Below are 6,629 nucleotides of genomic sequence, written 5' to 3'. Positions count from 1 at the left end.
ATATAAATGATTTAACTTGTTGGAAAAATGATTATGATATGGATAAAAATATAAGAGATATGTATATTATAGTATTTCTATAAAAAGAAAAGATGGTTATGGAAGTCTTCCAAATCTGAAAGGGGTGGAGTAAGAATAAATAAATAATATATATATGTGTTACGATGAAAATAGAGAATATCAAGATTCACATGATCGCTTGATATATATCAGAAATATTAATATATTCAAATAAACCCAAATATTCAATCTCTCATCAACGTATTTGTTATATATTAACCATTCAACCATATAAATCTCTCAACAATCTTAATAAATATACATCATTTATGAAGAAAATGATTAATCCGTTCTAAATAGGTATCAATAATAACATAAACCTTTGAATAAGTGTAGCACATGCTTTCCCATTAATTGGTTACGATCGAACAAGCTAGCTAACGTTATTTCATAGAACAAACATATCGTAGAATTTTGACTTAATCATGGTAATACCATATATAAGCTCTCTGACGATACATATATAACGAGTCATTCTATATAGTAAATATACACACACACATATACATATATATATATATATATATATTGATATCGTTTTAGGATCATCATATTCATTCTCGTGGGTTGTCTTATGTTAGTCATATAGTGACGAAGGATACGTGACGTATGTATACGTGCGAAAATGATATTTCACAGACAGTTTGATGAGCTTCGCACATTAAGCTTAGGATAAGTAATTATCGACTGAACAGTGACCACCACCAGTCGACCTGACCACCACCACACCATCGTCGTCGTCGTATTCGTCATCGTAGTCGTCGTTGGTTGTTGGCCACTCCCTTCTGAGGTGTCCCTGTGCGTGTCACCGCATTAACCACCTCTATATAGACATCGTTCTCATCAAAGTTCAAACGTTGCATATCTCCAATACGTCATTGTAACCTCTCTGCACGGCTTAATTAACGAGACTCGCTGCTGGGTTGCTATGTGTGTGTGTGTGTGTGTGTGTGTCTCCCACCAAAATCGAAATTAGTTTCCTTCCTTTGGCCAAACCAATCTTCGTTCTCAAATATATTTTCCAATCACCATAGATTATCTTATTTTTATTTGTAATTTTTTCATAATTCTCGTCAATTCATTTGAATTAGTTTCTTTCATTTTTAATCTTATTCATTTTATTTTGATTTTAATCGTATTATAAATTAGTTAGATCAATGAAATCGTGCAACGAGTCTGGGTACGATTAGTTTAATGGGATTGGTGACTTGTTAGTAAAAAGTTAACGCGTGATGTTTAATTCTAAGATTCAATCTCTTTTTGGAATTGTGGGATAGGTGTGAGAAGGTGTGTTAGCGGATAAGTGACTGGTATCTGTAATAAAGAGAGTAATAACTATATAATTTATGATATAGGATTGAATAAATGAATTATTTTTTATTTTTTATAGAATAATTTAATTATATTTATAATTTCATATCTGATGCATATTTATTAACGAATGTTTTGATTAAGGAGAAACAAATGATTGAAATTCGTAAAATTTTATTAGTGTTTTATTTTTTTTTTTTATAAAAAATATATATAACATATAGAGTTTATCTCTTAGATATATATTTTACGTAAGAAAATAATATAATCAATATACGTATTATTAAACAAAGAGATGTAATATGCAAGAACGCGTCACAAACACAGTATAATGAATATTGATTTTTTTATTTTGTTTTCCATATGTTTCAGATTTGCGAGTACTGGTGTGTATTATCTACAAAGCATTGGAACACAATCAACATTGGGATATATATGGGTGAGATAATGAAATTTTCCATTTGTATATTCACCGATCGTGAAAGATATCACAATCATATCTGTTCGCATTTATTTACACGAAACGAGATTTTAATAATCTCGACGAACGTAGGAATGTTGGATATAATCATCGACCGTATGAAAATCAACGAGAGAAACAGATAAATAAATAGATGGAAAGAAAAAGAGAGAGAGAGAGAGAAAAAAAAAATAATTTTCTGCAGACACATTATAATATATTAATATTCGAAACAGAAGATTTCATTTTACCGAACTACGTGTTTTTGTGTAAATTCGTTTAATGTAAGACAGAAAAAAGAACAAATCATAATTTTGAATTAGAAAAGATATAAAGAAAAACTTTTATCACGTTTATAATTATTATGTTCGTTCTGATTGAAAATATAATACGAACTATGATATCGTGCGTGTTAAAATGTTTCGAGAATAAAAATAATTTGTTAGATAAAAATTCGTATATATATATATCATTAAAAAAAAAGCGAAAAAATTGATCCGTACGATTTATTTCATATAATATATTATATTTATTTGTACTTAACCTTTTTACCAAAAACTTTAATTAGCTATTTCGCGAAGCTTATATTTATTAAAATTTGACAATTTCAACTTCTTAGGAAAAATTTGAATTCAACAATAACACCGATAATCGAAAAACTTTGATTAATCTCACAACTACATTAATATAAAATATATAAATTAAATTTATTATTCTAATAATAATTAAAAATATCACACATATATTCATATTTAATATCTATCGATCTATCTATTTATCTAATTATCTAATTATCTCCCAGTCTTATTCTTTCACAAGTTACTCAAACAATCCCTAGTCTCGAGGTATTAAAAAAAAAAAAATAAAATAACCCCCCAATGAAAGAATCTTGCTTTTTGAGTAAGAAATCAGCTTCCCTTTCCTCTTCCCATATTTTCTTTCTCTCTCTCTCTTTCTTTTCCATTTTTGTTCTCATTCTTACTCATACCATCCCCGTAAAGCTTATATTCTTAATTAATAACCCGATTGCGTCTGCAACGATACATAGGGTGGGTATTCATTGGCTTGGTTTTTTCTTTCCTTTCTTTTTCGTTAAAGAAAAAAATCTTCGAGCCAAGTTCGAATTCCTTCCTGCTTATAGAATAAGAAAAAGAGAAAGGTTTTTCCTGGTGGTAGAATGAGAAGAAGAGTGGTTGGTTAGTGGTTAGGTACTGGCAGCAGCAGCAGCAGCAACCAAACCAACTCTTCGATGCTATTCACAAGGAAAAGATGACGGGGGCTTCTTCCGTGAAGTCGAAAAATAAATGAGCGTAAAGATAAGGCCAAGTCTTTTCTATTTTTTTCTTTTCTTTCCTTTCTTTCCTTCTTCTCATCTTTACACGATATTTCGTTACTTTTTTTGGCTGTTCTTTTCTTTTTCCTTCCTTCTTCTCACGTCAATCTTTTCTATGTTCGAATCCTAAAAAAAATTGAAAAAACAATATTTTTTCTAATTATTTCTATAATAACGTAATTTCCAATGGGTGACAAAAATTCTAAGAATACATTCAACGATATGATATTTGCCACCCCCCTACGTATAATAAAAATGTTTGTTTTTTTTAAGTAATATTTATTCTGTTCTTTCTCTTAACTGAGAAACATTAGTGATCGATTTTATATTCCATTATTTTTTATTACTTTAATAAAAACAAAATCATACAAACGATGTGTTACCAGAAAGAAAAAAAAGATGATGTATATTATTAAATTATAAAAAATCATTGTAAAAAAAAAATAGAAAATACACACACACATCCACGTATGTCACAATATTAGAATTCTCGAATCGCATTGATGAAATAGAAATTTCTTTGTCACGAAAAAAAATGAAATATATATTATATAAATAATATATCAACAAATAAATAAGAGAAAGAAAGAGAAAGATTGTGGAAGAATAGAAAAAGAAACAGAGAAAGGGAAAGAGAGAAGAAATACGTTCGAACAAAAAGAGGTGAGAAATATTAGTTGTATGTATATACACACATATATGATGATACTCGTTAGAAAATTTCTAATATCAATTAACAAAACACAATTACCGCGTGTAATTATCGAACACAGAGAAAGGTCCCCATTGGCCATCGTAATTCTCTTGGAGAAACTGGGCTCGTTTCAAGCCTTCCGTTCCGTTCTGCTTGTAGTTGAACTTTGCTAACATTTTCTCTCCCTTTTCCTCCCTCCCTCTCTCTCTCTCTCTTTACCTTTCCCTTTGCTGTCTCTTTTTCTCTTATGAGTCATAGTACAAAAGCAGGCAGCTTCCTTTTTTCCTCGCTTATTCGTAATTGCTGGCCATCGTGTTTCTTTGTATATACGTGTATATATATGTGTGCGTGGCATGCATGCACGTATATATGTATATATGTATATAGGCACGCGTGTGTTCCACCATCGGCGCACTTTGGACCGCGATATAGACGGAAAATTCAATATCGTATACCACATATCCCCCCTCCCACCCCTCCATCCCACACCGAACTCTTCCACGTCCTCTTATTCCTCTTACCCCTCTAAAGGTTCAGACCCTTTGTATCGAACGCGTCGCGGCTTCTCCAACAAGCGAACTTCCGATATTGCAGAAAGCGTCCTTAATTTGGCTTTTCCGTTGTTCTATCAGACCGATGTCGAAGGGGGTGAGTGGGTGGGAGTGGGAAGGTGGTGGTGCAAGTTAGCTATTAATTTTTTCATATATTTTTCTTCGCCCACCTTCCATTAAAAATATCGAACTGCTTCTTCTTATATATATATATGTAGAAAAAAGAAAAGCATTCGTCGGAAAGAAAAAAACTAGAAAAAAAAAATAAATATTGTCTTCTTTCTTGATATTATAAATAATTTAAAAACTAAATGAGATGTATAAGTATTTCTTTTTTTTATATATATATATATAAGTAAATATAATAGATATACTATAATAATAAATATGCATTTTTACACACGTATATATATGTAATATAGCAATTCGAGATAATATAATAATAAATTAAAATAACAAATTCGAAATAATATAAAAGTTCGTGCAAAATTTACGATAATTCGATTAACGATTAAATATTAAAAATATATATAAGAATAAAAATAAAGATAAAAGAAGGGGAAACCCTCAAATTAATAAAAGAAAAATACAAAATACTGCTTTTGCGGGGTAGAAGGGGGATTGAAGAGAAAAAAATAAAAGGTAATGATTACTCTTAGAAAAATGAAGAAGAGGAGAAAGAGAAAGTAAAAAAGGAAAGATAAAGAAAAATATACTTGCTGGGTAGAGTGGTAGGGGGTAAAAAAAAGAAAAAAAAAGGAAAGTTCGCGTTGCCATTATATTCATCACTCGCGGTTCTTCATCCGGGTATTCTTATTATCGCGATATACAACCATGACTGACTGACTGACTGAAAATGAAGAAAGAAAAAAAAAAGAAAAAAGAAGAACAAAATAAGAAGAAGAAGAAGGGACTATTACGTAAGCAGCTTGATCTGTCGGGAGATCTTCTGAAATCGAAGACGATTGTAACTATAAAGGATGCCAGAAGGGTAGCAAGCAAGCTAGCTAGCTAGCTAGCTTCGGGGCGTGCTTTTCTCGGTACTCCCTTTATTACAAAAATCCATCCCTCTTCCCTTACACCCCTCCCCCCTCTCCTCGTCCTCGTCCCCCATCTATTTCTTTCTTTCCTTCTTTTCTTTTTCTTGCATTTTCGTTCGATACGGGGGACAACGCGCACATCTTTCTCACCACTCCCCACCCCCATTCCCACCCCACTCTCTTTCTTCCACTTTTACCCTCTGAAATCTTCATCTTTCTATTTCTTTTCTTTTATTCAGCGTTGTATTTCAAATCGATAGATACTTTTATGCAATCACGTCTTTCTAACGTAACACCGTCTCCGTCGCGACGCCTTCGAATCCTACACCAACCCCCAACCAACCACCCCTACTTTCCTTACTTTATTTGTCTCTTCTTTTCTATCTATCTTTCATTTCTTTTTCTTTCCTTTTACCCAGCCTCCACCCAGACAACCCGCGCAATCATCTTCCTCGTGTCTCCTGTTTATTCGTTCGTCGTTACTTTCACTCAAACCCCCCATTGCAACCCCATCCCCATTTCTTTCTTTCTTGCGTACTTGCTTTCTTTTCTATCAAAAAGTAACCTCACCCCACCCCCATCATTCCCATCCCTTTCCCGTCGTTACTGTTGTTGTTGTTGTTGTTGTTGTTGTTCCTATTATTTGATAGAACATAACTCAAAGTTAGTATAGTATGACACACTCATTGTCAATCGGATACAATTCGCTCGCGTTACACAAACGCATAACATTTTATTTATTCTTTTTTCATTTTGTTTCAACCTTTTCCTCGACGAATGAATCCAGTGGAGGGGGTGGGTGGGGTTGGTTTCCTTTCTGGCTTCGTTAGAATATCCTGTTTTCATTAATTCTTTACTTTATAACGGCAAGTGACTTTTCATACTCGACAAGCTGTTTCTTATCCAATCATCTCCTACCTTTTCTTTTCTTTTTCTTTTTCGAAATTTGTCTCTTTATTTTAATGAATCAAATTCTAAGATCTTGCTATACTGGTCAGGATTTTTCTTTATTCTCATGCGCGTTTAACTTGAAAAAAATAAATTTATCGAATTTTTTCGAGATAACAATCGAGAAACTTTTGAAATTAGTTAGTCAGTCAGTCAGTCAGTCACTTTGGGAAGAGAATCAATTTGGTAGGTGAGATATAAGAGTTTCGTTATACGATTCAAAAAAGAAAGA

General features: G+C 32.2%; 1 long non-coding RNA gene across 1 annotated transcript in view; it reads left to right on the top strand.

Annotated features, from left to right (window-relative positions):
- LOC106784774 overlaps positions 1-2,003 on the top strand; it is an 85,315-nt gene extending 83,312 nt beyond the window's left edge. Inside the window, exon 3 of the long non-coding RNA XR_001381447.1 lies at positions 1,744-2,003. This is a non-coding gene — a long non-coding RNA (uncharacterized LOC106784774). The remainder of the gene's footprint in view (positions 1-1,743) is intronic.
- Positions 2,004-6,629: the final 4,626 nt, after the last annotated feature.

This window comes from Polistes canadensis, unplaced genomic scaffold, assembly GCF_001313835.1.
Source record: "Polistes canadensis isolate GaletaPanama2010 unplaced genomic scaffold, ASM131383v1 scaffold_40, whole genome shotgun sequence".
Lineage (NCBI taxonomy): Eukaryota > Metazoa > Arthropoda > Insecta > Hymenoptera > Vespidae > Polistes > Polistes canadensis.
The sequence above is the reverse complement of the archived record's forward strand: the minus strand, read 5'-3'. Positions and strand labels throughout refer to the sequence as shown.